This window comes from Atractosteus spatula, chromosome 4 (assembly GCF_055471065.1).
Source record: "Atractosteus spatula isolate fAtrSpa1 chromosome 4, fAtrSpa1.hap1, whole genome shotgun sequence".
NCBI lineage: Eukaryota > Metazoa > Chordata > Actinopteri > Semionotiformes > Lepisosteidae > Atractosteus > Atractosteus spatula.
This window is the reverse complement of record NC_142709.1, coordinates 34,000,816-34,027,425: the sequence shown is the minus strand read 5'-3', so window position 1 is coordinate 34,027,425 and position 26,610 is coordinate 34,000,816. Positions and strand designations below refer to the sequence as shown.

Below are 26,610 nucleotides of genomic sequence, written 5' to 3'. Positions count from 1 at the left end.
ACCCGAACCTTTAACCCTACCGTTCTGTGACATCACCAGTTACTTTAGAATTCTACACATTCCTGTGTCCACAGCACGGAGGACAGTGTCCCAGATCTGAAGCAGGAAAATCAGACGCAATACAGATCGTATTGTACACTGTCACAAGAGGGGTTCCCGTGCGGATCCTATTCCTTCTGGAGGCAGACTCTGTCCTGAGGTTCCATAGTGTAGTGGTTATCACGTCTGCTTTACACGCAGTAGGGCCTGGGTTCGATCCCCAGTGGAACCAAGATCGTTGTTCCTCCTAACCCCGTCCCCCGAAAGCCATCGCATCCTTCCTTTAACGTGATGAGTAAAATAGTAAAGATGTCTCTACCGTGAAATACTTGCAGCGTTAATGGTGTCAGAGCAAGGTGATCGCTCGGACGTGGTCTACTCCTGCCTCGTGTGCGACTGCGCTTCCTAGCAAACACAAAGGGGCTGCTGGTCTCCCTCAAGTTTTCCACAGTTCCTGTTCATCTCCCAGAATCACCAATGCACACACTGACTAGAAAAAGACATGAATATCACACGAGTTCCCCTTTTATGTTCTAAGTACATCAACATTCACTATTACCCCAAGACACAGAAAACCAGCATCTGCAGCCCCAAAAGATACTTCCAAGGGCCACAATGGATTCCCACGGGTCAGCAGTCCTTTTAGGTAACAAAGAGAGGGCGTTAGAAAGTCTATGACGCTACAAAGAAGAGCAGCTGCACATAGAAGAGGGATGCCACACATCCAATTTCCCAAATCTCTCTTTGGGCTATGTGGGGAGTCCTCCTGCAGGCTGCACCATGCATTCCCCTCATTTCAATAGCGGTTCACCAGGCCAGTTTCTATGGTCCTTGCCTAGAGCTAATCAAAGTCTCTGCACAGTACCTCCATTCCACTGCCAATGGCTCTCGTGATCTGCAGTTCCTGGACCCATGGTTCCTCTCCTGTGTGGTCTCGCAGCCTGCGGTTTCCCTTGCGCTGCCTGTCCTGGGTCGAGGGCTTTGCGGAAAGAGAGAGTGCCCCTCTATTCAGGCTCCCATCTTCTTAGCCCTTCCGTTAGCCACTCCCCCCCCCCCACCCAGGGGGTTTTCCACTGCTTATCAGGAGGAGGCCTGGGTCGTTTGAGAACTGGGAGTATGCAGACCTTAGGTGTTATGGGCCCTATCACTTCTTTGTTTCCTGCCCCCTCCCCCTCTGCCCAAGGTGTGGTTCAAACTGGCTCAGCAGCCACTCACACCTCTGTGCCTCAGTACCTAAGGTGTGTTAATTGCTTCCTGTCAGGATGGCCAGTGTCTTCTTAACCTGTTGCTAATTGTGACCTGTTCGTCATCTGCATGAGGCGATCGTCAGTGCTCGCGGAACAAAAGAGAAGGGGGCGCTTTTAGGGCTTGGCGGTTGTGCTTCGACCAAAGCCATCTTCTGAGCACCTTAGAACACTCTCAGGCGCATCCAGTACACACCATAAGGAGAAACACGTTCCACAGCAGAGGGATGACACTTCTACTTGAAATGCGAGCTCTTTCAGAAAGAACGAGCACACTGCGAATTAGTGCAAAAGTCGACTCTGGTGGGACTCGAACCCACAACCTTTGAACATCTTCACACACTCACCATCTAGAAGTCCAATGCGCTATCCATTGCGCCACAGAGCCACTGCTCACCTCACCTTTCACCCGAACCTTTAACCCTACCGTTCTGTGACATCACCAGTTACTTTAGAATTCTACACATTCCTGTGTCCACAGCACGGAGGACAGTGTCCCAGATCTGAAGCAGGAAAATCAGACGCAACAGCTGGAATACAGATCGTATTGTACACTGTCACAAGAGGGGTTCCCGTGCGGATCCTATTCCTTCTGGAGGCAGACTCTGTCCTGAGGTTCCATAGTGTAGTGGTTATCACGTCTGCTTTACATGCAGTAGGGCCTGGGTTCGATCCCCAGTGGAACCAAGATCGTTGTTCCTCCTAACCCTGTCCCCCGAAAGCCATCGCATCCTTCCTTTAACGTGATGAGTAAAATAGTAAAGATGTCTCTACCGTGAAATACTTGCAGCGTTCATGGTGTCAGAGCAAGGTGATCGCTCGGACGTGGTCTACTCCTGCCTCGTGTGCGACTGCGCTTCCTAGCAAACACAAAGGGGCTGCTGGTCTCTCTCAAGTTTTCCACAGTTCCTGTTCATCTCCCAGAATCACCAATGCACACACTGACTAGAAAAAGACATGAATATCACACAAGTTCCCCTTTTATGTTCTAAGTACATCAACATTCACTATTACCCCAAGACACAGAAAACCAGCATCTGCAGCCCCAAAAGATACTTCCAAGGGCCACAATGGATTCCCACGGGTCAGCAGTCCTTTTAGGTAACAAAGAGAGGGCGTTAGAAAGTCTATGACGCTACAAAGAAGAGCAGCTGCACATAGAAGAGGGATGCCACACATCCAATTTCCCAAATCTCTCTTTGGGCTATGTGGGGAGTCCTCCTGCAGGCTGCACCATGCATTCCCCTCATTTCAATAGCGGTTCACCAGGCCAGTTTCTATGGTCCTTGCCTAGAGCTAATCAAAGTCTCTGCACAGTACCTCCATTCCACTGCCAATGGCTCGCGTGATCTGCAGTTCCTGGACCCATGGTTCCTCTCCTGTGTGGTCTCGCAGCCTGCGGTTTCCCTTGCGCTGCCTGCCCTGGGTCGAGGGCTTTGCGGAAAGAGAGAGTGCCCCTCTATTCAGGCTCCCATCTTCTTAGCCCTTCCGTTAGCCACTCCCCCCCCCCCACCCAGGGGGTTTTCCACTGCTTATCAGGAGGAGGCCTGGGTCGTTTGAGAACTGGGAGTATGCAGACCTTAGGTGTTATGGGCCCTATCACTTCTTTGTTTCCTGCCCCCTCCCCCTCTGCCCAAGGTGTGGTTCAAACTGGCTCAGCAGCCACTCACACCTCTGTGCCTCAGTACCTAAGGTGTGTTAATTGCTTCCTGTCAGGATGGCCAGTGTCTTCTTAACCTGTTGCTAATTGTGACCTGTTCGTCATCTGCATGAGGCGATCGTCAGTGCTCGCGGAACAAAAGAGAAGGGGGCGCTTTTAGGGCTTGGCGGTTGTGCTTCGACCAAAGCCATCTTCTGAGCACCTTAGAACACTCTCAGGCGCATCCAGTACACACCATAAGGAGAAACACGTTCCACAGCAGAGGGATGACACTTCTACTTGAAATGCGAGCTCTTTCAGAAAGAACGAGCACACTGCGAATTAGTGCAAAAGTCGACTCTGGTGGGACTCGAACCCACAACCTTTGAATGCCTTCACACACTCACCGTCTAGAAGTCCAATGCGCTATCCATTGCGCCACAGAGCCACTGCTCACCTGACCTTTCACCCGAACCTTTAACCCTACCGTTCTGTGACATCACCAGTTACTTTAGAATTCTACACATTCCTGTGTCCACAGCACGGAGGACAGTGTCCCAGATCTGAAGCAGCAAAATCAGACGCAACAGCTGGAATACAGATCGTATTGTACACTGTCACAAGAGGGGTTCCCGTGCGGATCCTATTCCTTCTGGAGGCAGACTCTGTCCTAAGGTTCCATAGTGTAGTGGTTATCACGTCTGCTTTACATGCTGTAGGGCCTGGGTTCGATCCCCAGTGGAACCAAGATCGTTGTTCCTCCTAACCCCGTCCCCCGAAAGCCATCGCATCCTTCCTTTAACGTGATGAGTAAAATAGTAAAGATGTCTCTACCGTGAAATACTTGCAGCGTTAATGGTGTCAGAGCAAGGTGATCGCTCGGACGTGGTCTACTCCTGCCTCGTGTGCGACTGCGCTTCCTAGCAAACACAAAGGGGCTGCTGGTCTCCCTCAAGTTTTCCACAGTTCCTGTTCATCTCCCAGAATCACCAATGCACACACTGACTAGAAAAAGACATGAATATCACACGAGTTCCCCTTTTATGTTCTAAGTACATCAACATTCACTATTACCCCAAGACACAGAAAACCAGCATCTGCAGCCCCAAAAGATACTTCCAAGGGCCACAATGGATTCCCACGGGTCAGCAGTCCTTTTAGGTAACAAAGAGAGGGCGTTAGAAAGTCTATGACGCTACAAAGCAGAGCAGCTGCACATAGAAGAGGGATGCCACACATCCAATTTCCCAAATCTCTCTTTGGGCTATGTGGGGAGTCCTCCTGCAGGCTGCACCATGCATTCCCCTCATTTCAATAGCGGTTCACCAGGCCAGTTTCTATGGTCCTTGCCTAGAGCTAATCAAAGTCTCTGCACAGTACCTCCATTCCACTGCCAATGGCTCTCGTGATCTGCAGTTCCTGGACCCATGGTTCCTCTCCTGTGTGGTCTCGCAGCCTGTGGTTTCCCTTGCGCTGCCTGTCCTGGGTCGAGGGCTTTGCGGAAAGAGAGAGTGCCCCTCTATTCAGGCTCCCATCTTCTTAGCCCTTCCGTTAGCCACTCCCCCCCCCCCACCCAGGGGGTTTTCCACTGCTTATCAGGAGGAGGCCTGGGTCGTTTGAGAACTGGGAGTATGCAGACCTTAGGTGTTATGGGCCCTATCACTTCTTTGTTTCCTGCCCCCTCCCCCTCTGCCCAAGGTGTGGTTCAAACTGGCTCAGCAGCCACTCACACCTCTGTGCCTCAGTACCTAAGGTGTGTTAATTGCTTCCTGTCAGGATGGCCAGTGTCTTCTTAACCTGTTGCTAATTGTGACCTGTTCGTCATCTGCATGAGGCGATCGTCAGTGCTCGCGGAACAAAAGAGAAGGGGGCGCTTTTAGGGCTTGGCGGTTGTGCTTCGACCAAAGCCATCTTCTGAGCACCTTAGAACACTCTCAGGCGCATCCAGTACACACCATAAGGAGAAACACGTTCCACAGCAGAGGGATGACACTTCTACTTGAAATGCGAGCTCTTTCAGAAAGAACGAGCACACTGCGAATTAGTGCAAAAGTCGACTCTGGTGGGACTCGAACCCACAACCTTTGAATGCCTTCACACACTCACCGTCTAGAAGTCCAATGCGCTATCCATTGCGCCACAGAGCCACTGCTCACCTGACCTTTCACCCGAACCTTTAACCCTACCGTTCTGTGACATCACCAGTTACTTTAGAATTCTACACATTCCTGTGTCCACAGCACGGAGGACAGTGTCCCAGATCTGAAGCAGGAAAATCAGACGCAACAGCTGGAATACAGATCGTATTGTACACTGTCACAAGAGGGGTTCCCGTGCGGATCCTATTCCTTCTGGAGGCAGACTCTGTCCTGAGGTTCCATAGTGTAGTGGTTATCACGTCTGCTTTACATGCAGTAGGGCCTGGGTTCGATCCCCAGTGGAACCAAGATCGTTGTTCCTCCTAACCCTGTCCCCCGAAAGCCATCGCATCCTTCCTTTAACGTGATGAGTAAAATAGTAAAGATGTCTCTACCGTGAAATACTTGCAGCGTTAATGGTGTCAGAGCAAGGTGATCGCTCGGACGTGGTCTACTCCTGCCTCGTGTGCGACTGCGCTTCCTAGCAAACACAAAGGGGCTGCTGGTCTCTCTCAAGTTTTCCACAGTTCCTGTTCATCTCCCAGAATCACCAATGCACACACTGACTAGAAAAAGACATGAATATCACACGAGTTCCCCTTTTATGTTCTAAGTACATCAACATTCACTATTACCCCAAGACACAGAAAACCAGCATCTGCAGCCCCAAAAGATACTTCCAAGGGCCACAATGGATTCCCACGGGTCAGCAGTCCTTTTAGGTAACAAAGAGAGGGCGTTAGAAAGTCTATGACGCTACAAAGAAGAGCAGCTGCACATAGAAGAGGGATGCCACACATCCAATTTCCCAAATCTCTCTTTGGGCTATGTGGGGAGTCCTCCTGCAGGCTGCACCATGCATTCCCCTCATTTCAATAGCGGTTCACCAGGCCAGTTTCTATGGTCCTTGCCTAGAGCTAATCAAAGTCTCTGCACAGTACCTCCATTCCACTGCCAATGGCTCGCGTGATCTGCAGTTCCTGGACCCATGGTTCCTCTCCTGTGTGGTCTCGCAGCCTGCGGTTTCCCTTGCGCTGCCTGCCCTGGGTCGAGGGCTTTGCGGAAAGAGAGAGTGCCCCTCTATTCAGGCTCCCATCTTCTTAGCCCTTCCGTTAGCCACTCCCCCCCCCCCACCCAGGGGGTTTTCCACTGCTTATCAGGAGGAGGCCTGGGTCGTTTGAGAACTGGGAGTATGCAGACCTTAGGTGTTATGGGCCCTATCACTTCTTTGTTTCCTGCCCCCTCCCCCTCTGCCCAAGGTGTGGTTCAAACTGGCTCAGCAGCCACTCACACCTCTGTGCCTCAGTACCTAAGGTGTGTTAATTGCTTCCTGTCAGGATGGCCAGTGTCTTCTTAACCTGTTGCTAATTGTGACCTGTTCGTCATCTGCATGAGGCGATCGTCAGTGCTCGCGGAACAAAAGAGAAGGGGGCGCTTTTAGGGCTTGGCGGTTGTGCTTCGACCAAAGCCATCTTCTGAGCACCTTAGAACACTCTCAGGCGCATCCAGTACACACCATAAGGAGAAACACTTCTACTTGAAATGCGAGCTCTTTCAGAAAGAACGAGCACACTGCGAATTAGTGCAAAGGTCGACTCTGGTGGGACTCGAACCCACAACCTTTGAATGCCTTCACACACTCACCGTCTAGAAGTCCAATGCGCTATCCATTGCACCACAGAGCCACTGCTCACCTGACCTTTCACCCGAACCTTTAACCCTACCGTTCTGTGACATCACCAGTTACTTTAGAATTCTACACATTCCTGTGTCCACAGCACGGAGGACAGTGTCCCAGATCTGAAGCAGGAAAATCAGACGCAATACAGATCGTATTGTACACTGTCACAAGAGGGGTTCCCGTGCGGATCCTATTCCTTCTGGAGGCAGACTCTGTCCTGAGGTTCCATAGTGTAGTGGTTATCACGTCTGCTTTACACGCAGTAGGGCCTGGGTTCGATCCCCAGTGGAACCAAGATCGTTGTTCCTCCTAACCCCGTCCCCCGAAAGCCATCGCATCCTTCCTTTAACGTGATGAGTAAAATAGTAAAGATGTCTCTACCGTGAAATACTTGCAGCGTTAATGGTGTCAGAGCAAGGTGATCGCTCGGACGTGGTCTACTCCTGCCTCGTGTGCGACTGCGCTTCCTAGCAAACACAAAGGGGCTGCTGGTCTCCCTCAAGTTTTCCACAGTTCCTGTTCATCTCCCAGAATCACCAATGCACACACTGACTAGAAAAAGACATGAATATCACACGAGTTCCCCTTTTATGTTCTAAGTACATCAACATTCACTATTACCCCAAGACACAGAAAACCAGCATCTGCAGCCCCAAAAGATACTTCCAAGGGCCACAATGGATTCCCACGGGTCAGCAGTCCTTTTAGGTAACAAAGAGAGGGCGTTAGAAAGTCTATGACGCTACAAAGAAGAGCAGCTGCACATAGAAGAGGGATGCCACACATCCAATTTCCCAAATCTCTCTTTGGGCTATGTGGGGAGTCCTCCTGCAGGCTGCACCATGCATTCCCCTCATTTCAATAGCGGTTCACCAGGCCAGTTTCTATGGTCCTTGCCTAGAGCTAATCAAAGTCTCTGCACAGTACCTCCATTCCACTGCCAATGGCTCGCGTGATCTGCAGTTCCTGGACCCATGGTTCCTCTCCTGTGTGGTCTCGCAGCCTGCGGTTTCCCTAGCGCTGCCTGTCCTGGGTCGAGGGCTTTGCGGAAAGAGAGAGTGCCCCTCTATTCAGGCTCCCATCTTCTTAGCCCTTCCGTTAGCCACTCCCCCCCCCCCACCCAGGGGGTTTTCCACTGCTTATCAGGAGGAGGCCTGGGTCGTTTGAGAACTGGGAGTATGCAGACCTTAGGTGTTATGGGCCCTATCACTTCTTTGTTTCCTGCCCCCTCCCCCTCTGCCCAAGGTGTGGTTCAAACTGGCTCAGCAGCCACTCACACCTCTGTGCCTCAGTACCTAAGGTGTGTTAATTGCTTCCTGTCAGGATGGCCAGTGTCTTCTTAACCTGTTGCTAATTGTGACCTGTTCGTCATCTGCATGAGGCGATCGTCAGTGCTCGCGGAACAAAAGAGAAGGGGGCGCTTTTAGGGCTTGGCGGTTGTGCTTCGACCAAAGCCATCTTCTGAGCACCTTAGAACACTCTCAGGCGCATCCAGTACACACCATAAGGAGAAACACGTTCCACAGCAGAGGGATGACACTTCTACTTGAAATGCGAGCTCTTTCAGAAAGAACGAGCACACTGCGAATTAGTGCAAAAGTCGACTCTGGTGGGACTCGAACCCACAACCTTTGAATGCCTTCACACACTCACCATCTAGAAGTCCAATGCGCTATCCATTGCGCCACAGAGCCACTGCTCACCTCACCTTTCACCCGAACCTTTAACCCTACCGTTCTGTGACATCACCAGTTACTTTAGAATTCTACACATTCCTGTGTCCACAGCACGGAGGACAGTGTCCCAGATCTGAAGCAGGAAAATCAGACGCAATACAGATCGTATTGTACACTGTCACAAGAGGGGTTCCCGTGCGGATCCTATTCCTTCTGGAGGCAGACTCTGTCCTGAGGTTCCATAGTGTAGTGGTTATCATGTCTGCTTTACACGCAGTAGGGCCTGGGTTCGATCCCCAGTGGAACCAAGATCGTTGTTCCTCCTAACCCCGTCCCCCGAAAGCCATCGCATCCTTCCTTTAACGTGATGAGTAAAATAGTAAAGATGTCTCTACCGTGAAATACTTGCAGCGTTAATGGTGTCAGAGCAAGGTGATCGCTCGGACGTGGTCTACTCCTGCCTCGTGTGCGACTGCGCTTCCTAGCAAACACAAAGGGGCTGCTGGTCTCTCTCAAGTTTTCCACAGTTCCTGTTCATCTCCCAGAATCACCAATGCACACACTGACTAGAAAAAGACATGAATATGACACAAGTTCCCCTTTTATGTTCTAAGTACATCAACATTCACTATTACCCCAAGACACAGAAAACCAGCATCTGCAGCCCCAAAAGATACTTCCAAGGGCCACAATGGATTCCCACGGGTCAGCAGTCCTTTTAGGTAACAAAGAGAGGGCGTTAGAAAGTCTATGACGCTACAAAGAAGAGCAGCTGCACATAGAAGAGGGATGCCACACATCCAATTTCCCAAATCTCTCTTTGGGCTATGTGGGGAGTCCTCCTGCAGGCTGCACCATGCATTCCCCTCATTTCAATAGCGGTTCACCAGGCCAGTTTCTATGGTCCTTGCCTAGAGCTAATCAAAGTCTCTGCACAGTACCTCCATTCCACTGCCAATGGCTCTCGTGATCTACAGTTCCTGGACCCATGGTTCCTCTCCTGTGTGGTCTCGCAGCCTGCGGTTTCCCTTGCGCTGCCTGTCCTGGGTCGAGGGCTTTGCGGAAAGAGAGAGTGCCCCTCTATTCAGGCTCCCATCTTCTTAGCCCTTCCGTTAGCCACTCCCCCCCCCCCACCCAGGGGGTTTTCCACTGCTTATCAGGAGGAGGCCTGGGTCGTTTGAGAACTGGGAGTATGCAGACCTTAGGTGTTATGGGCCCTATCACTTCTTTGTTTCCTGCCCCCTCCCCCTCTGCCCAAGGTGTGGTTCAAACTGGCTCAGCAGCCACTCACACCTCTGTGCCTCAGTACCTAAGGTGTGTTAATTGCTTCCTGTCAGGATGGCCAGTGTCTTCTTAACCTGTTGCTAATTGTGACCTGTTCGTCATCTGCATGAGGCGATCGTCAGTGCTCGCGGAACAAAAGAGAAGGGGGCGCTTTTAGGGCTTGGCGGTTGTGCTTCGACCAAAGCCATCTTCTGAGCACCTTAGAACACTCTCAGGCGCATCCAGTACACACCATAAGGAGAAACACGTTCCACAGCAGAGGGATGACACTTCTACTTGAAATGCGAGCTCTTTCAGAGAGAACGAGCACACTGCGAATTAGTGCAAAAGTCGACTCTGGTGGGACTCGAACCCACAACCTTTGAATGTTTTCACACACTCACCGTCTAGAAGTCCAATGCGCTATCCATTGCGCCACAGAGCCACTGCTCACCTCACCTTTCACCCGAACCTTTAACCCTACCGTTCTGTGACATCACCAGTTACTTTAGAATTCTACACATTCCTGTGTCCACAGCACGGAGGACAGTGTCCCAGATCTGAAGCAGGAAAATCAGACGCAACAGCTGGAATACAGATCGTATTGTACACTGTCACAAGAGGGGTTCCCGTGCGGATCCTATTCCTTCTGGAGGCAGACTCTGTCCTGAGGTTCCATAGTGTAGTGGTTATCACGTCTGCTTTACACGCATTAGGGCCTGGGTTCGATCCCCAGTGGAACCAAGATCGTTGTTCCTCCTAACCCCGTCCCCCGAAAGCCATCGCATCCTTCCTTTAACGTGATGAGTAAAATAGTAAAGATGTCTCTACCGTGAAATACTTGCAGCGTTAATGGTGTCAGAGCAAGGTGATCGCTCGGACGTGGTCTACTCCTGCCTCGTGTGCGACTGCGCTTCCTAGCAAACACAAAGGGGCTGCTGGTCTCCCTCAAGTTTTCCACAGTTCCTGTTCATCTCCCAGAATCACCAATGCACACACTGACTAGAAAAAGACATGAATATCACACGAGTTCCCCTTTTATGTTCTAAGTACATCAACATTCACTATTACCCCAAGACACAGAAAACCAGCATCTGCAGCCCCAAAAGATACTTCCAAGGGCCACAATGGATTCCCACGGGTCAGCAGTCCTTTTAGGTAACAAAGAGAGGGCGTTAGAAAGTCTATGACGCTACAAAGAAGAGCAGCTGCACATAGAAGAGGGATGCCACACATCCAATTTCCCAAATCTCTCTTTGGGCTATGTGGGGAGTCCTCCTGCAGGCTGCACCATGCATTCCCCTCATTTCAATAGCGGTTCACCAGGCCAGTTTCTATGGTCCTTGCCTAGAGCTAATCAAAGTCTCTGCACAGTACCTCCATTCCACTGCCAATGGCTCGCGTGATCTGCAGTTCCTGGACCCATGGTTCCTCTCCTGTGTGGTCTCGCAGCCTGCGGTTTCCCTTGCGCTGCCTGCCCTGGGTCGAGGGCTTTGCGGAAAGAGAGAGTGCCCCTCTATTCAGGCTCCCATCTTCTTAGCCCTTCCGTTAGCCACTCCCCCCCCCCCACCCAGGGGGTTTTCCACTGCTTATCAGGAGGAGGCCTGGGTCGTTTGAGAACTGGGAGTATGCAGACCTTAGGTGTTATGGGCCCTATCACTTCTTTGTTTCCTGCCCCCTCCCCCTCTGCCCAAGGTGTGGTTCAAACTGGCTCAGCAGCCACTCACACCTCTGTGCCTCAGTACCTAAGGTGTGTTAATTGCTTCCTGTCAGGATGGCCAGTGTCTTCTTAACCTGTTGCTAATTGTGACCTGTTCGTCATCTGCATGAGGCGATCGTCAGTGCTCGCGGAACAAAAGAGAAGGGGGCGCTTTTAGGGCTTGGCGGTTGTGCTTCGACCAAAGCCATCTTCTGAGCACCTTAGAACACTCTCAGGCGCATCCAGTACACACCATAAGGAGAAACACGTTCCACAGCAGAGGGATGACACTTCTACTTGAAATGCGAGCTCTTTCAGAAAGAACGAGCACACTGCGAATTAGTGCAAAAGTCGACTCTGGTGGGACTCGAACCCACAACCTTTGAATGCCTTCACACACTCACCGTCTAGAAGTCCAATGCGCTATCCATTGCGCCACAGAGCCACTGCTCACCTGACCTTTCACCCGAACCTTTAACCCTACCGGTCTGTGACATCACCAGTTACTTTAGAATTCTACACATTCCTGTGTCCACAGCACGGAGGACAGTGTCCCAGATCTGAAGCAGGAAAATCAGACGCAATACAGATCGTATTGTACACTGTCACAAGAGGGGTTCCCGTGCGGATCCTATTCCTTCTGGAGGCAGACTCTGTCCTGAGGTTCCATAGTGTAGTGGTTATCACGTCTGCTTTACACGCAGTAGGGCCTGGGTTCGATCCCCAGTGGAACCAAGATCGTTGTTCCTCCTAACCCCGTCCCCCGAAAGCCATCGCATCCTTCCTTTAACGTGATGAGTAAAATAGTAAAGATGTCTCTACCGTGAAATACTTGCAGCGTTAATGGTGTCAGAGCAAGGTGATCGCTCGGACGTGGTCTACTCCTGCCTCGTGTGCGACTGCGCTTCCTAGCAAACACAAAGGGGCTGCTGGTCTCCCTCAAGTTTTCCACAGTTCCTGTTCATCTCCCAGAATCACCAATGCACACACTGACTAGAAAAAGACATGAATGTCACACAAGTTCCCCTTTTATGTTCTAAGTACATCAACATTCACTATTACCCCAAGACACAGAAAACCAGCATCTGCAGCCCCAAAAGATACTTCCAAGGGCCACAATGGATTCCCACGGGTCAGCAGTCCTTTTAGGTAACAAAGAGAGGGCGTTAGAAAGTCTATGACGCTACAAAGAAGAGCAGCTGCACATAGAAGAGGGATGCCACACATCCAATTTCCCAAATCTCTCTTTGGGCTATGTGGGGAGTCCTCCTGCAGGCTGCACCATGCATTCCCCTCATTTCAATAGCGGTTCACCAGGCCAGTTTCTATGGTCCTTGCCTAGAGCTAATCAAAGTCTCTGCACAGTACCTCCATTCCACTGCCAATGGCTCTCGTGATCTGCAGTTCCTGGACCCATGGTTCCTCTCCTGTGTGGTCTCGCAGCCTGCGGTTTCCCTTGCGCTGCCTGTCCTGGGTCGAGGGCTTTGCGGAAAGAGAGAGTGCCCCTCTATTCAGGCTCCCATCTTCTTAGCCCTTCCGTTAGCCACTCCCCCCCCCCCACCCAGGGGGTTTTCCACTGCTTATCAGGAGGAGGCCTGGGTCGTTTGAGAACTGGGAGTATGCAGACCTTAGGTGTTATGGGCCCTATCACTTCTTTGTTTCCTGCCCCCTCCCCCTCTGCCCAAGGTGTGGTTCAAACTGGCTCAGCAGCCACTCACACCTCTGTGCCTCAGTACCTAAGGTGTGTTAATTGCTTCCTGTCAGGATGGCCAGTGTCTTCTTAACCTGTTGCTAATTGTGACCTGTTCGTCATCTGCATGAGGCGATCGTCAGTGCTCGCGGAACAAAAGAGAAGGGGGCGCTTTTAGGGCTTGGCGGTTGTGCTTCGACCAAAGCCATCTTCTGAGCACCTTAGAACACTCTCAGGCGCATCCAGTACACACCATAAGGAGAAACACGTTCCACAGCAGAGGGATGACACTTCTACTTGAAATGCGAGCTCTTTCAGAAAGAACGAGCACACTGCGAATTAGTGCAAAAGTCGACTCTGGTGGGACTCGAACCCACAACCTTTGAATGTTTTCACACACTCACCGTCTAGAAGTCCAATGCGCTATCCATTGCGCCACAGAGCCACTGCTCACCTCACCTTTCACCCGAACCTTTAACCCTACCGTTCTGTGACATCACCAGTTACTTTAGAATTCTACACATTCCTGTGTCCACAGCACGGAGGACAGTGTCCCAGATCTGAAGCAGGAAAATCAGACGCAACAGCTGGAATACAGATCGTATTGTACACTGTCACAAGAGGGGTTCCCGTGCGGATCCTATTCCTTCTGGAGGCAGACTTGGTCCTGAGGTTCCATAGTTTAGTGTTTATCACGTCTGCTTTACACGCAGTAGGGCCTGGGTTTGATCCCCAGTGGAACCAAGATCGTTGTTCCTCCTAACCCCGTCCCCCGAAAGCCATCGCATCCTTCCTTTAACGTGATGAGTAAAATAGTAAAGATGTCTCTACCGTGAAATACTTGCAGCGTTAATGGTGTCAGAGCAAGGTGATCGCTCGGACGTGGTCTACTCCTGCCTCGTGTGCGACTGCGCTTCCTAGCAAACACAAAGTGGCTGCTGGTCTCCCTCAAGTTTTCCAAAGTTCCTGTTCAACTCCCAGAATCACCAATGCACACACTGACTAGAAAAAGACATGAATATCACACGAGTTCCCCTTTTATGTTCTAAGTACATCAACATTCACTATTACCCCAAGACACAGAAAACCAGCATCTGCAGCCCCAAAAGATACTTCCAAGGGCCACAATGGATTCCCACGGGTCAGCAGTCCTTTTAGGTAACAAAGAGAGGGCGTTAGAAAGTCTATGACGCTACAAAGAAGAGCAGCTGCACATAGAAGAGGGATGCCACACATCCAATTTCCCAAATCTCTCTTTGGGCTATGTGGGGAGTCCTCCTGCAGGCTGCACCATGCATTCCCCTCATTTCAATAGCGGTTCACCAGGCCAGTTTCTATGGTCCTTGCCTAGAGCTAATCAAAGTCTCTGCACAGTACCTCCATTCCACTGCCAATGGCTCTCGTGATCTGCAGTTCCTGGACCCATGGTTCCTCTCCTGTGTGGTCTCGCAGCCTGCGGTTTCCCTTGCGCTGCCTGTCCTGGGTCGAGGGCTTTGCGGAAAGAGAGAGTGCCCCTCTATTCAGGCTCCCATCTTCTTAGCCCTTCCGTTAGCCACTCCCCCCCCCCCACCCAGGGGGTTTTCCACTGCTTATCAGGAGGAGGCCTGGGTCGTTTGAGAACTGGGAGTATGCAGACCTTAGGTGTTATGGGCCCTATCACTTCTTTGTTTCCTGCCCCCTCCCCCTCTGCCCAAGGTGTGGTTCAAACTGGCTCAGCAGCCACTCACACCTCTGTGCCTCAGTACCTAAGGTGTGTTAATTGCTTCCTGTCAGGATGGCCAGTGTCTTCTTAACCTGTTGCTAATTGTGACCTGTTCGTCATCTGCATGAGGCGATCGTCAGTGCTCGCGGAACAAAAGAGAAGGGGGCGCTTTTAGGGCTTGGCGGTTGTGCTTCGACCAAAGCCATCTTCTGAGCACCTTAGAACACTCTCAGGCGCATCCAGTACACACCATAAGGAGAAACACGTTCCACAGCAGAGGGATGACACTTCTACTTGAAATGCGAGCTCTTTCAGAAAGAACGAGCACACTGCGAATTAGTGCAAAAGTCGACTCTGGTGGGACTCGAACCCACAACCTTTGAATGTTTTCACACACTCACCGTCTAGAAGTCCAATGCGCTATCCATTGCGCCACAGAGCCACTGCTCACCTCACCTTTCACCCGAACCTTTAACCCTACCGTTCTGTGACATCACCAGTTACTTTAGAATTCTACACATTCCTGTGTCCACAGCACGGAGGACAGTGTCCCAGATCTGAAGCAGGAAAATCAGACGCAACAGCTGGAATACAGATCGTATTGTACACTGTCACAAGAGGGGTTCCCGTGCGGATCCTATTCCTTCTGGAGGCAGACTTGGTCCTGAGGTTCCATAGTTTAGTGTTTATCACGTCTGCTTTACACGCAGTAGGGCCTGGGTTTGATCCCCAGTGGAACCAAGATCGTTGTTCCTCCTAACCCCGTCCCCCGAAAGCCATCGCATCCTTCCTTTAACGTGATGAGTAAAATAGTAAAGATGTCTCTACCGTGAAATACTTGCAGCGTTAATGGTGTCAGAGCAAGGTGATCGCTCGGACGTGGTCTACTCCTGCCTCGTGTGCGACTGCGCTTCCTAGCAAACACAAAGTGGCTGCTGGTCTCCCTCAAGTTTTCCAAAGTTCCTGTTCAACTCCCAGAATCACCAATGCACACACTGACTAGAAAAAGACATGAATATCACACGAGTTCCCCTTTTATGTTCTAAGTACATCAACATTCACTATTACCCCAAGACACAGAAAACCAGCATCTGCAGCCCCAAAAGATACTTCCAAGGGCCACAATGGATTCCCACGGGTCAGCAGTCCTTTTAGGTAACAAAGAGAGGGCGTTAGAAAGTCTATGACGCTACAAAGAAGAGCAGCTGCACATAGAAGAGGGATGCCACACATCCAATTTCCCAAATCTCTCTTTGGGCTATGTGGGGAGTCCTCCTGCAGGCTGCACCATGCAATCCCCTCATTTCAATAGCGGTTCACCAGGCCAGTTTCTATGGTCCTTGCCTAGAGCTAATCAAAGTCTCTGCACAGTACCTCCATTCCACTGCCAATGGCTCGCGTGATCTGCAGTTCCTGGACCCATGGTTCCTCTCCTGTGTGGTCTCGCAGCCTGCGGTTTCCCTTGCGCTGCCTGCCCTGGGTCGAGGGCTTTGCGGAAAGAGAGAGTGCCCCTCTATTCAGGCTCCCATCTTCTTAGCCCTTCCGTTAGCCACTCCCCCCCCCCACCCAGGGGGTTTTCCACTGCTTATCAGGAGGAGGCCTGGGTCGTTTGAGAACTGGGAGTATGCAGACCTTAGGTGTTATGGGCCCTATCACTTCTTTGTTTCCTGCCCCCTCCCCCTCTGCCCAAGGTGTGGTTCAAACTGGCTCAGCAGCCACTCACACCTCTGTGCCTCAGTACCTAAGGTGTGTTAATTGCTTCCTGTCAGGATGGCCAGTGTCTTCTTAACCTGTTGCTAATTGTGACCTGTTCGTCATCTGCATGAGGCGATCGTCAGTGCTCGCGGAACAAAAGAGAAGGGGGCGCTTTTAGGGCTTGGCGGTTGTGCTTCGACCAAAGCCATCTTCTGAGCACCTTAGAACACTCTCAGGCGCATCCAGTACACACCATAAGGAGAAACACGTTCCACAGCAGAGGGATGACACTTCTACTTGAAATGCGAGCTCTTTCAGAAAGAACGAGCACACTGCGAATTAGTGCAAAAGTCAACTCTGGTGGGACTCGAACCCACAACCTTTGAATGTTTTCACACATTCACCGTCTAGAAGTCCAATGCGCTATCCATTGCGCCACAGAGCCACTGCTCACCTCACCTTTCACCCGAACCTTTAACCCTACCGTTCTGTGATATCACCAGTTACTTTAGAATTCTACACATTCCTGTGTCCACAGCACGGAGGACAGTGTCCCAGATCTGAAGCAGGAAAATCAGACGCAATACAGATCGTATTGTACACTGTCACAAGAGGGGTTCCCGTGCGGATCCTATTCCTTCTGGAGGCAGACTCTGTCCTGAGGTTCCATAGTGTAGTGGTTATCACGTCTGCTTTACACGCAGTAGGGCCTGGGTTCGATCCCCAGTGGAACCAAGATCGTTGTTCCTCCTAACCCCGTCCCCCGAAAGCCATCGCATCCTTCCTTTAACGTGATGAGTAAAATAGTAAAGATGTCTCTACCGTGAAATACTTGCAGCGTTAATGGTGTCAGAGCAAGGTGATCGCTCGGACGTGGTCTACTCCTGCCTCGTGTGCGACTGTGCTTCCTAGCAAACACAAAGGGGCTGCTGGTCTCTCTCAAGTTTTCCACAGTTCCTGTTCATCTCCCAGAATCACCAATGCACACACTGACTAGAAAAAGACATGAATATCACACAAGTTCCCCTTTTATGTTCTAAGTACATCAACATTCACTATTACCCCAAGACACAGAAAACCAGCATCTGCAGCCCCAAAAGATACTTCCAAGGGCCACAATGGATTCCCACGGGTCAGCAGTCCTTTTAGGTAACAAAGAGAGGGCGTTAGAAAGTCTATGACGCTACAAAGAAGAGCAGCTGCACATAGAAGAGGGATGCCACACATCCAATTTCCCAAATCTCTCTTTGGGCTATGTGGGGAGTCCTCCTGCAGGCTGCACCATGCATTCCCCTCATTTCAATAGCGGTTCACCAGGCCAGTTTCTATGGTCCTTGCCTAGAGCTAATCAAAGTCTCTGCACAGTACCTCCATTCCACTGCCAATGGCTCTCGTGATCTGCAGTTCCTGGACCCATGGTTCCTCTCCTGTGTGGTCTCGCAGCCTGCGGTTTCCCTTGCGCTGCCTGTCCTGGGTCGAGGGCTTTGCGGAAAGAGAGAGTGCCCCTCTATTCAGGCTCCCATCTTCTTAGCCCTTCCGTTAGCCACTCCCCCCCCCCCACCCAGGGGGTTTTCCACTGCTTATCAGGAGGAGGCCTGGGTCGTTTGAGAACTGGGAGTATGCAGACCTTAGGTGTTATGGGCCCTATCACTTCTTTGTTTCCTGCCCCCTCCCCCTCTGCCCAAGGTGTGGTTCAAACTGGCTCAGCAGCCACTCACACCTCTGTGCCTCAGTACCTAAGGTGTGTTAATTGCTTCCTGTCAGGATGGCCAGTGTCTTCTTAACCTGTTGCTAATTGTGACCTGTTCGTCATCTGCATGAGGCGATCGTCAGTGCTCGCGGAACAAAAGAGAAGGGGGCGCTTTTAGGGCTTGGCGGTTGTGCTTCGACCAAAGCCATCTTCTGAGCACCTTAGAACACTCTCAGGCGCATCCAGTACACACCATAAGGAGAAACACGTTCCACAGCAGAGGGATGACACTTCTACTTGAAATGCGAGCTCTTTCAGAAAGAACGAGCACACTGCGAATTAGTGCAAAAGTCGACTCTGGTGGGACTCGAACCCACAACCTTTGAACATCTTCACACACTCACCGTCTAGAAGTCCAATGCGCTATCCATTGCGCCACAGAGCCACTGCTCACCTCACCTTTCACCCGAACCTTTAACCCTACCGTTCTGTGACATCACCAGTTACTTTAGAATTCTACACATTCCTGTGTCCACAGCACGGAGGACAGTGTCCCAGATCTGAAGCAGGAAAATCAGACGCAACAGCTGGAATACAGATCGTATTGTACACTGTCACAAGAGGGGTTCCCGTGCGGATCCTATTCCTTCTGGAGGCAGACTCTGTCCTGAGGTTCCATAGTGTAGTGGTTATCACGTCTGCTTTACACGCAGTAGGGCCTGGGTTCGATCCCCAGTGGAACCAAGATCGTTGTTCCTCCTAACCCCGTCCCCCGAAAGCCATCGCATCCTTCCTTTAACGTGATGAGTAAAATAGTAAAGATGTCTCTACCGTGAAATACTTGCAGCGTTAATGGTGTCAGAGCAAGGTGATCGCGCGGACGTGGTCTACTCCTGCCTCGTGTGCGACTGCGCTTCCTAGCAAACACAAAGGGGCTGCTGGTCTCTCTCAAGTTTTCCACAGTTCCTGTTCATCTCCCAGAATCACCAATGCACACACTGACTAGAAAAAGACATGAATATCACACAAGTTCCCCTTTTATGTTCTAAGTACATCAACATTCACTATTACCCCAAGACACAGAAAACCAGCATCTGCAGCCCCAAAAGATACTTCCAAGGGCCACAATGGATTCCCACGGGTCAGCAGTCCTTTTAGGTAACAAAGAGAGGGCGTTAGAAAGTCTATGACGCTACAAAGAAGAGCAGCTGCACATAGAAGAGGGATGCCACACATCCAATTTCCCAAATCTCTCTTTGGGCTATGTGGGGAGTCCTCCTGCAGGCTGCACCATGCATTCCCCTCATTTCAATAGCGGTTCACCAGGCCAGTTTCTATGGTCCTTGCCTAGAGCTAATCAAAGTCTCTGCACAGTACCTCCATTCCACTGCCAATGGCTCTCGTGATCTGCAGTTCCTGGACCCATGGTTCCTCTCCTGTGTGGTCTCGCAGCCTGCGGTTTCCCTTGCGCTGCCTGTCCTGGGTCGAGGGCTTTGCGGAAAGAGAGAGTGCCCCTCTATTCAGGCTCCCATCTTCTTAGCCCTTCCGTTAGCCACTCCCCCCCCCCCACCCAGGGGGTTTTCCACTGCTTATCAGGAGGAGGCCTGGGTCGTTTGAGAACTGGGAGTATGCAGACCTTAGGTGTTATGGGCCCTATCACTTCTTTGTTTCCTGCCCCCTCCCCCTCTGCCCAAGGTGTGGTTCAAACTGGCTCAGCAGCCACTCACACCTCTGTGCCTCAGTACCTAAGGTGTGTTAATTGCTTCCTGTCAGGATGGCCAGTGTCTTCTTAACCTGTTGCTAATTGTGACCTGTTCGTCATCTGCATGAGGCGATCGTCAGTGCTCGCGGAACAAAAGAGAAGGGGGCGCTTTTAGGGCTTGGCGGTTGTGCTTCGACCAAAGCCATCTTCTGAGCACCTTAGAACACTCTCAGGCGCATCCAGTACACACCATAAGGAGAAACACGTTCCACAGCAGAGGGATGACACTTCTACTTGAAATGCGAGCTCTTTCAGAAAGAACGAGCACACTGCGAATTAGTGCAAAAGTCGACTCTGGTGGGACTCGAACCCACAACCTTTGAATGCCTTCACACACTCACCGTCTAGAAGTCCAATGCGCTATCCATTGCGCCACAGAGCCACTGCTCACCTGACCTTTCACCCGAACCTTTAACCCTACCGGTCTGTGACATCACCAGTTACTTTAGAATTCTACACATTCCTGTGTCCACAGCACGGAGGACAGTGTCCCAGATCTGAAGCAGGAAAATCAGACGCAATACAGATCGTATTGTACACTGTCACAAGAGGGGTTCCCGTGCGGATCCTATTCCTTCTGGAGGCAGACTCTGTCCTGAGGTTCCATAGTGTAGTGGTTATCACGTCTGCTTTACACGCAGTAGGGCCTGGGTTCGATCCCCAGTGGAACCAAGATCGTTGTTCCTCCTAACCCCGTCCCCCGAAAGCCATCGCATCCTTCCTTTAACGTGATGAGTAAAATAGTAAAGATGTCTCTACCGTGAAATACTTGCAGCGTTAATGGTGTCAGAGCAAGGTGATCGCTCGGACGTGGTCTACTCCTGCCTCGTGTGCGACTGTGCTTCCTAGCAAACACAAAGGGGCTGCTGGTCTCTCTCAAGTTTTCCACAGTTCCTGTTCATCTCCCAGAATCACCAATGCACACACTGACTAGAAAAAGACATGAATATCACACAAGTTCCCCTTTTATGTTCTAAGTACATCAACATTCACTATTACCCCAAGACACAGAAAACCAGCATCTGCAGCCCCAAAAGATACTTCCAAGGGCCACAATGGATTCCCACGGGTCAGCAGTCCTTTTAGGTAACAAAGAGAGGGCGTTAGAAAGTCTATGACGCTACAAAGAAGAGCAGCTGCACATAGAAGAGGGATGCCACACATCCAATTTCCCAAATCTCTCTTTGGGCTATGTGGGGAGTCCTCCTGCAGGCTGCACCATGCATTCCCCTCATTTCAATAGCGGTTCACCAGGCCAGTTTCTATGGTCCTTGCCTAGAGCTAATCAAAGTCTCTGCACAGTACCTCCATTCCACTGCCAATGGCTCTCGTGATCTGCAGTTCCTGGACCCATGGTTCCTCTCCTGTGTGGTCTCGCAGCCTGCGGTTTCCCTTGCGCTGCCTGTCCTGGGTCGAGGGCTTTGCGGAAAGAGAGAGTGCCCCTCTATTCAGGCTCCCATCTTCTTAGCCCTTCCGTTAGCCACTCCCCCCCCCCCACCCAGGGGGTTTTCCACTGCTTATCAGGAGGAGGCCTGGGTCGTTTGAGAACTGGGAGTATGCAGACCTTAGGTGTTATGGGCCCTATCACTTCTTTGTTTCCTGCCCCCTCCCCCTCTGCCCAAGGTGTGGTTCAAACTGGCTCAGCAGCCACTCACACCTCTGTGCCTCAGTACCTAAGGTGTGTTAATTGCTTCCTGTCAGGATGGCCAGTGTCTTCTTAACCTGTTGCTAATTGTGACCTGTTCGTCATCTGCATGAGGCGATCGTCAGTGCTCGCGGAACAAAAGAGAAGGGGGCGCTTTTAGGGCTTGGCGGTTGTGCTTCGACCAAAGCCATCTTCTGAGCACCTTAGAACACTCTCAGGCGCATCCAGTACACACCATAAGGAGAAACACGTTCCACAGCAGAGGGATGACACTTCTACTTGAAATGCGAGCTCTTTCAGAAAGAACGAGCACACTGCGAATTAGTGCAAAAGTCGACTCTGGTGGGACTCGAACCCACAACCTTTGAATGTCTTCACACACTCACCGTCTAGAAGTCCAATGCGCTATCCATTGCGCCACAGAGCCACTGCTCACCTCACCTTTCACCCGAACCTTTAACCCTACCGTTCTGTGACATCACCAGTTACTTTAGAATTCTACACATTCCTGTGTCCACAGCACGGAGGACAGTGTCCCAGATCTGAAGCAGGAAAATCAGACGCAATACAGATCGTATTGTACACTGTCACAAGAGGGGTTCCCGTGCGGATCCTATTCCTTCTGGAGGCAGACTCTGTCCTGAGGTTCCATAGTGTAGTGGTTATCACGTCTGCTTTACACGCAGTAGGGCCTGGGTTCGATCCCCAGTGGAACCAAGATCGTTGTTCCTCCTAACCCCGTCCCCCGAAAGCCATCGCATCCTTCCTTTAACGTGATGAGTAAAATAGTAAAGATGTCTCTACCGTGAAATACTTGCAGCGTTAATGGTGTCAGAGCAAGGTGATCGCTCGGACGTGGTCTACTCCTGCCTCGTGTGCGACTGCGCTTCCTAGCAAACACAAAGGGGCTGCTGGTCTCCCTCAAGTTTTCCACAGTTCCTGTTCATCTCCCAGAATCACCAATGCACACACTGACTAGAAAAAGACATGAATATCACACGAGTTCCCCTTTTATGTTCTAAGTACATCAACATTCACTATTACCCCAAGACACAGAAAACCAGCATCTGCAGCCCCAAAAGATACTTCCAAGGGCCACAATGGATTCCCACGGGTCAGCAGTCCTTTTAGGTAACAAAGAGAGGGCGTTAGAAAGTCTATGACGCTACAAAGAAGAGCAGCTGCACATAGAAGAGGGATGCCACACATCCAATTTCCCAAATCTCTCTTTGGGCTATGTGGGGAGTCCTCCTGCAGGCTGCACCATGCATTCCCCTCATTTCAATAGCGGTTCACCAGGCCAGTTTCTATGGTCCTTGCCTAGAGCTAATCAAAGTCTCTGCACAGTACCTCCATTCCACTGCCAATGGCTCTCGTGATCTGCAGTTCCTGGACCCATGGTTCCTCTCCTGTGTGGTCTCGCAGCCTGCGGTTTCCCTTGCGCTGCCTGTCCTGGGTCGAGGGCTTTGCGGAAAGAGAGAGTGCCCCTCTATTCAGGCTCCCATCTTCTTAGCCCTTCCGTTAGCCACTCCCCCCCCCCCACCCAGGGGGTTTTCCACTGCTTATCAGGAGGAGGCCTGGGTCGTTTGAGAACTGGGAGTATGCAGACCTTAGGTGTTATGGGCCCTATCACTTCTTTGTTTCCTGCCCCCTCCCCCTCTGCCCAAGGTGTGGTTCAAACTGGCTCAGCAGCCACTCACACCTCTGTGCCTCAGTACCTAAGGTGTGTTAATTGCTTCCTGTCAGGATGGCCAGTGTCTTCTTAACCTGTTGCTAATTGTGACCTGTTCGTCATCTGCATGAGGCGATCGTCAGTGCTCGCGGAACAAAAGAGAAGGGGGCGCTTTTAGGGCTTGGCGGTTGTGCTTCGACCAAAGCCATCTTCTGAGCACCTTAGAACACTCTCAGGCGCATCCAGTACACACCATAAGGAGAAACACGTTCCACAGCAGAGGGATGACACTTCTACTTGAAATGCGAGCTCTTTCAGAAAGAACGAGCACACTGCGAATTAGTGCAAAAGTCAACTCTGGTGGGACTCGAACCCACAACCTTTGAATGTTTTCACACATTCACCGTCTAGAAGTCCAATGCGCTATCCATTGCGCCACAGAGCCACTGCTCACCTCACCTTTCACCCGAACCTTTAACCCTACCGTTCTGTGACATCACCAGTTACTTTAGAATTCTACACATTCCTGTGTCCACAGCACGGAGGACAGTGTCCCAGATCTGAAGCAGGAAAATCAGACGCAATACAGATCGTATTGTACACTGTCACAAGAGGGGTTCCCGTGCGGATCCTATTCCTTCTGGAGGCAGACTCTGTCCTGAGGTTCCATAGTGTAGTGGTTATCACGTCTGCTTTACACGCAGTAGGGCCTGGGTTCGATCCCCAGTGGAACCAAGATCGTTGTTCCTCCTAACCCCGTCCCCCGAAAGCCATCGCATCCTTCCTTTAACGTGATGAGTAAAATAGTAAAGATGTCTCTACCGTGAAATACTTGCAGCGTTAATGGTGTCAGAGCAAGGTGATCGCTCGGACGTGGTCTACTCCTGCCTCGTGTGCGACTGCGCTTCCTAGCAAACACAAAGGGGCTGCTGGTCTCTCTCAAGTTTTCCACAGTTCCTGTTCATCTCCCAGAATCACCAATGCACACACTGACTAGAAAAAGACATGAATATCACACAAGTTCCCCTTTTATGTTCTAAGTACATCAACATTCACTATTACCCCAAGACACAGAAAACCAGCATCTGCAGCCCCAAAAGATACTTCCAAGGGCCACAATGGATTCCCACGGGTCAGCAGTCCTTTTAGGTAACAAAGAGAGGGCGTTAGAAAGTCTATGACGCTACAAAGAAGAGCAGCTGCACATAGAAGAGGGATGCCACACATCCAATTTCCCAAATCTCTCTTTGGGCTATGTGGGGAGTCCTCCTGCAGGCTGCACCATGCATTCCCCTCATTTCAATAGCGGTTCACCAGGCCAGTTTCTATGGTCCTTGCCTAGAGCTAATCAAAGTCTCTGCACAGTACCTCCATTCCACTGCCAATGGCTCGCGTGATCTGCAGTTCCTGGACCCATGGTTCCTCTCCTGTGTGGTCTCGCAGCCTGCGGTTTCCCTTGCGCTGCCTGCCCTGGGTCGAGGGCTTTGCGGAAAGAGAGAGTGCCCCTCTATTCAGGCTCCCATCTTCTTAGCCCTTCCGTTAGCCACTCCCCCCCCCCACCCAGGGGGTTTTCCACTGCTTATCAGGAGGAGGCCTGGGTCGTTTGAGAACTGGGAGTATGCAGACCTTAGGTGTTATGGGCCCTATCACTTCTTTGTTTCCTGCCCCCTCCCCCTCTGCCCAAGGTGTGGTTCAAACTGGCTCAGCAGCCACTCACACCTCTGTGCCTCAGTACCTAAGGTGTGTTAATTGCTTCCTGTCAGGATGGCCAGTGTCTTCTTAACCTGTTGCTAATTGTGACCTGTTCGTCATCTGCATGAGGCGATCGTCAGTGCTCGCGGAACAAAAGAGAAGGGGGCGCTTTTAGGGCTTGGCGGTTGTGCTTCAACCAAAGCCATCTTCTGAGCACCTTAGAACACTCTCAGGCGCATCCAGTACACACCATAAGGAGAAACACGTTCCACAGCAGAGGGATGACACTTCTACTTGAAATGCGAGCTCTTTCAGAAAGAACGAGCACACTGCGAATTAGTGCAAAAGTCAACTCTGGTGGGACTCGAACCCACAACCTTTGAATGTTTTCACACACTCACCGTCTAGAAGTCCAATGCGCTATCCATTGCGCCACAGAGCCACTGCTCACCTCACCTTTCACCCGAACCTTTAACCCTACCGTTCTGTGACATCACCAGTTACTTTAGAATTCTACACATTCCTGTGTCCACAGCACGGAGGACAGTGTCCCAGATCTGAAGCAGGAAAATCAGACGCAATACAGATCGTATTGTACACTGTCACAAGAGGGGTTCCCGTGCGGATCCTATTCCTTCTGGAGGCAGACTCTGTCCTGAGGTTCCATAGTGTAGTGGTTATCACGTCTGCTTTACACGCAGTAGGGCCTGGGTTCGATCCCCAGTGGAACCAAGATCGTTGTTCCTCCTAACCCCGTCCCCCGAAAGCCATCGCATCCTTCCTTTAACGTGATGAGTAAAATAGTAAAGATGTCTCTACCGTGAAATACTTGCAGCGTTAATGGTGTCAGAGCAAGGTGATCGCTCGGACGTGGTCTACTCCTGCCTCGTGTGCGACTGTGCTTCCTAGCAAACACAAAGGGGCTGCTGGTCTCTCTCAAGTTTTCCACAGTTCCTGTTCATCTCCCAGAATCACCAATGCACACACTGACTAGAAAAAGACATGAATATCACACAAGTTCCCCTTTTATGTTCTAAGTACATCAACATTCACTATTACCCCAAGACACAGAAAACCAGCATCTGCAGCCCCAAAAGATACTTCCAAGGGCCACAATGGATTCCCACGGGTCAGCAGTCCTTTTAGGTAACAAAGAGAGGGCGTTAGAAAGTCTATGACGCTACAAAGAAGAGCAGCTGCACATAGAAGAGGGATGCCACACATCCAATTTCCCAAATCTCTCTTTGGGCTATGTGGGGAGTCCTCCTGCAGGCTGCACCATGCATTCCCCTCATTTCAATAGCGGTTCACCAGGCCAGTTTCTATGGTCCTTGCCTAGAGCTAATCAAAGTCTCTGCACAGTACCTCCATTCCACTGCCAATGGCTCTCGTGATCTGCAGTTCCTGGACCCATGGTTCCTCTCCTGTGTGGTCTCGCAGCCTGCGGTTTCCCTTGCGCTGCCTGTCCTGGGTCGAGGGCTTTGCGGAAAGAGAGAGTGCCCCTCTATTCAGGCTCCCATCTTCTTAGCCCTTCCGTTAGCCACTCCCCCCCCCCCACCCAGGGGGTTTTCCACTGCTTATCAGGAGGAGGCCTGGGTCGTTTGAGAACTGGGAGTATGCAGACCTTAGGTGTTATGGGCCCTATCACTTCTTTGTTTCCTGCCCCCTCCCCCTCTGCCCAAG

General features: G+C 51.1%; 29 non-coding genes across 29 annotated transcripts; 14 read left to right on the top strand and 15 right to left on the bottom strand.

Annotated features, from left to right (window-relative positions):
- Positions 1-198: 198 nt before the first annotated feature.
- Positions 199-271, top strand: trnav-uac (transfer RNA valine (anticodon UAC)). Its single transcript has one exon. It is a non-coding gene; the product is annotated as a tRNA-Val (tRNA).
- Positions 272-1,578: 1,307 nt separating this feature from the next.
- On the bottom strand, positions 1,579-1,671 carry trnar-ucu (transfer RNA arginine (anticodon UCU)). Its single transcript has 2 exons — positions 1,635-1,671; positions 1,579-1,614 (listed from the first exon to the last, which is right to left on the bottom strand). It is a non-coding gene; the product is annotated as a tRNA-Arg (tRNA).
- A 226-nt stretch (positions 1,672-1,897) lies between these two features.
- On the top strand, positions 1,898-1,970 carry trnav-uac (transfer RNA valine (anticodon UAC)). The gene has a single exon. It is a non-coding gene; the product is annotated as a tRNA-Val (tRNA).
- Positions 1,971-3,277: 1,307 nt separating this feature from the next.
- trnar-ucu (transfer RNA arginine (anticodon UCU)) lies at positions 3,278-3,370 on the bottom strand. Its single transcript has 2 exons — positions 3,334-3,370; positions 3,278-3,313 (listed from the first exon to the last, which is right to left on the bottom strand). It is a non-coding gene; the product is annotated as a tRNA-Arg (tRNA).
- A 226-nt stretch (positions 3,371-3,596) lies between these two features.
- On the top strand, positions 3,597-3,669 carry trnav-uac (transfer RNA valine (anticodon UAC)). The gene has a single exon. It is a non-coding gene; the product is annotated as a tRNA-Val (tRNA).
- A 1,307-nt stretch (positions 3,670-4,976) lies between these two features.
- Positions 4,977-5,069, bottom strand: trnar-ucu (transfer RNA arginine (anticodon UCU)). The gene is made up of 2 exons: positions 5,033-5,069; positions 4,977-5,012 (listed from the first exon to the last, which is right to left on the bottom strand). It is a non-coding gene; the product is annotated as a tRNA-Arg (tRNA).
- A 226-nt stretch (positions 5,070-5,295) lies between these two features.
- Positions 5,296-5,368, top strand: trnav-uac (transfer RNA valine (anticodon UAC)). The gene has a single exon. It is a non-coding gene; the product is annotated as a tRNA-Val (tRNA).
- A 1,284-nt stretch (positions 5,369-6,652) lies between these two features.
- On the bottom strand, positions 6,653-6,745 carry trnar-ucu (transfer RNA arginine (anticodon UCU)). The gene is made up of 2 exons: positions 6,709-6,745; positions 6,653-6,688 (listed from the first exon to the last, which is right to left on the bottom strand). It is a non-coding gene; the product is annotated as a tRNA-Arg (tRNA).
- Positions 6,746-6,962: 217 nt separating this feature from the next.
- Positions 6,963-7,035, top strand: trnav-uac (transfer RNA valine (anticodon UAC)). Its single transcript has one exon. It is a non-coding gene; the product is annotated as a tRNA-Val (tRNA).
- A 1,307-nt stretch (positions 7,036-8,342) lies between these two features.
- trnar-ucu (transfer RNA arginine (anticodon UCU)) lies at positions 8,343-8,435 on the bottom strand. The gene is made up of 2 exons: positions 8,399-8,435; positions 8,343-8,378 (listed from the first exon to the last, which is right to left on the bottom strand). It is a non-coding gene; the product is annotated as a tRNA-Arg (tRNA).
- Positions 8,436-8,652: 217 nt separating this feature from the next.
- trnav-uac (transfer RNA valine (anticodon UAC)) lies at positions 8,653-8,725 on the top strand. The gene has a single exon. It is a non-coding gene; the product is annotated as a tRNA-Val (tRNA).
- A 1,307-nt stretch (positions 8,726-10,032) lies between these two features.
- Positions 10,033-10,125, bottom strand: trnar-ucu (transfer RNA arginine (anticodon UCU)). The gene is made up of 2 exons: positions 10,089-10,125; positions 10,033-10,068 (listed from the first exon to the last, which is right to left on the bottom strand). It is a non-coding gene; the product is annotated as a tRNA-Arg (tRNA).
- Positions 10,126-10,351: 226 nt separating this feature from the next.
- Positions 10,352-10,424, top strand: trnav-uac (transfer RNA valine (anticodon UAC)). The gene has a single exon. It is a non-coding gene; the product is annotated as a tRNA-Val (tRNA).
- Positions 10,425-11,731: 1,307 nt separating this feature from the next.
- Positions 11,732-11,824, bottom strand: trnar-ucu (transfer RNA arginine (anticodon UCU)). The gene is made up of 2 exons: positions 11,788-11,824; positions 11,732-11,767 (listed from the first exon to the last, which is right to left on the bottom strand). It is a non-coding gene; the product is annotated as a tRNA-Arg (tRNA).
- A 217-nt stretch (positions 11,825-12,041) lies between these two features.
- On the top strand, positions 12,042-12,114 carry trnav-uac (transfer RNA valine (anticodon UAC)). Its single transcript has one exon. It is a non-coding gene; the product is annotated as a tRNA-Val (tRNA).
- A 1,307-nt stretch (positions 12,115-13,421) lies between these two features.
- Positions 13,422-13,514, bottom strand: trnar-ucu (transfer RNA arginine (anticodon UCU)). Its single transcript has 2 exons — positions 13,478-13,514; positions 13,422-13,457 (listed from the first exon to the last, which is right to left on the bottom strand). It is a non-coding gene; the product is annotated as a tRNA-Arg (tRNA).
- Positions 13,515-15,120: 1,606 nt separating this feature from the next.
- Positions 15,121-15,213, bottom strand: trnar-ucu (transfer RNA arginine (anticodon UCU)). The gene is made up of 2 exons: positions 15,177-15,213; positions 15,121-15,156 (listed from the first exon to the last, which is right to left on the bottom strand). It is a non-coding gene; the product is annotated as a tRNA-Arg (tRNA).
- A 1,605-nt stretch (positions 15,214-16,818) lies between these two features.
- Positions 16,819-16,911, bottom strand: trnar-ucu (transfer RNA arginine (anticodon UCU)). Its single transcript has 2 exons — positions 16,875-16,911; positions 16,819-16,854 (listed from the first exon to the last, which is right to left on the bottom strand). It is a non-coding gene; the product is annotated as a tRNA-Arg (tRNA).
- Positions 16,912-17,128: 217 nt separating this feature from the next.
- On the top strand, positions 17,129-17,201 carry trnav-uac (transfer RNA valine (anticodon UAC)). The gene has a single exon. It is a non-coding gene; the product is annotated as a tRNA-Val (tRNA).
- A 1,307-nt stretch (positions 17,202-18,508) lies between these two features.
- trnar-ucu (transfer RNA arginine (anticodon UCU)) lies at positions 18,509-18,601 on the bottom strand. The gene is made up of 2 exons: positions 18,565-18,601; positions 18,509-18,544 (listed from the first exon to the last, which is right to left on the bottom strand). It is a non-coding gene; the product is annotated as a tRNA-Arg (tRNA).
- Positions 18,602-18,827: 226 nt separating this feature from the next.
- Positions 18,828-18,900, top strand: trnav-uac (transfer RNA valine (anticodon UAC)). Its single transcript has one exon. It is a non-coding gene; the product is annotated as a tRNA-Val (tRNA).
- A 1,307-nt stretch (positions 18,901-20,207) lies between these two features.
- trnar-ucu (transfer RNA arginine (anticodon UCU)) lies at positions 20,208-20,300 on the bottom strand. The gene is made up of 2 exons: positions 20,264-20,300; positions 20,208-20,243 (listed from the first exon to the last, which is right to left on the bottom strand). It is a non-coding gene; the product is annotated as a tRNA-Arg (tRNA).
- A 217-nt stretch (positions 20,301-20,517) lies between these two features.
- On the top strand, positions 20,518-20,590 carry trnav-uac (transfer RNA valine (anticodon UAC)). Its single transcript has one exon. It is a non-coding gene; the product is annotated as a tRNA-Val (tRNA).
- A 1,307-nt stretch (positions 20,591-21,897) lies between these two features.
- Positions 21,898-21,990, bottom strand: trnar-ucu (transfer RNA arginine (anticodon UCU)). Its single transcript has 2 exons — positions 21,954-21,990; positions 21,898-21,933 (listed from the first exon to the last, which is right to left on the bottom strand). It is a non-coding gene; the product is annotated as a tRNA-Arg (tRNA).
- Positions 21,991-22,207: 217 nt separating this feature from the next.
- Positions 22,208-22,280, top strand: trnav-uac (transfer RNA valine (anticodon UAC)). The gene has a single exon. It is a non-coding gene; the product is annotated as a tRNA-Val (tRNA).
- Positions 22,281-23,587: 1,307 nt separating this feature from the next.
- Positions 23,588-23,680, bottom strand: trnar-ucu (transfer RNA arginine (anticodon UCU)). The gene is made up of 2 exons: positions 23,644-23,680; positions 23,588-23,623 (listed from the first exon to the last, which is right to left on the bottom strand). It is a non-coding gene; the product is annotated as a tRNA-Arg (tRNA).
- A 217-nt stretch (positions 23,681-23,897) lies between these two features.
- trnav-uac (transfer RNA valine (anticodon UAC)) lies at positions 23,898-23,970 on the top strand. Its single transcript has one exon. It is a non-coding gene; the product is annotated as a tRNA-Val (tRNA).
- Positions 23,971-25,276: 1,306 nt separating this feature from the next.
- Positions 25,277-25,369, bottom strand: trnar-ucu (transfer RNA arginine (anticodon UCU)). The gene is made up of 2 exons: positions 25,333-25,369; positions 25,277-25,312 (listed from the first exon to the last, which is right to left on the bottom strand). It is a non-coding gene; the product is annotated as a tRNA-Arg (tRNA).
- Positions 25,370-25,586: 217 nt separating this feature from the next.
- trnav-uac (transfer RNA valine (anticodon UAC)) lies at positions 25,587-25,659 on the top strand. Its single transcript has one exon. It is a non-coding gene; the product is annotated as a tRNA-Val (tRNA).
- Positions 25,660-26,610: the final 951 nt, after the last annotated feature.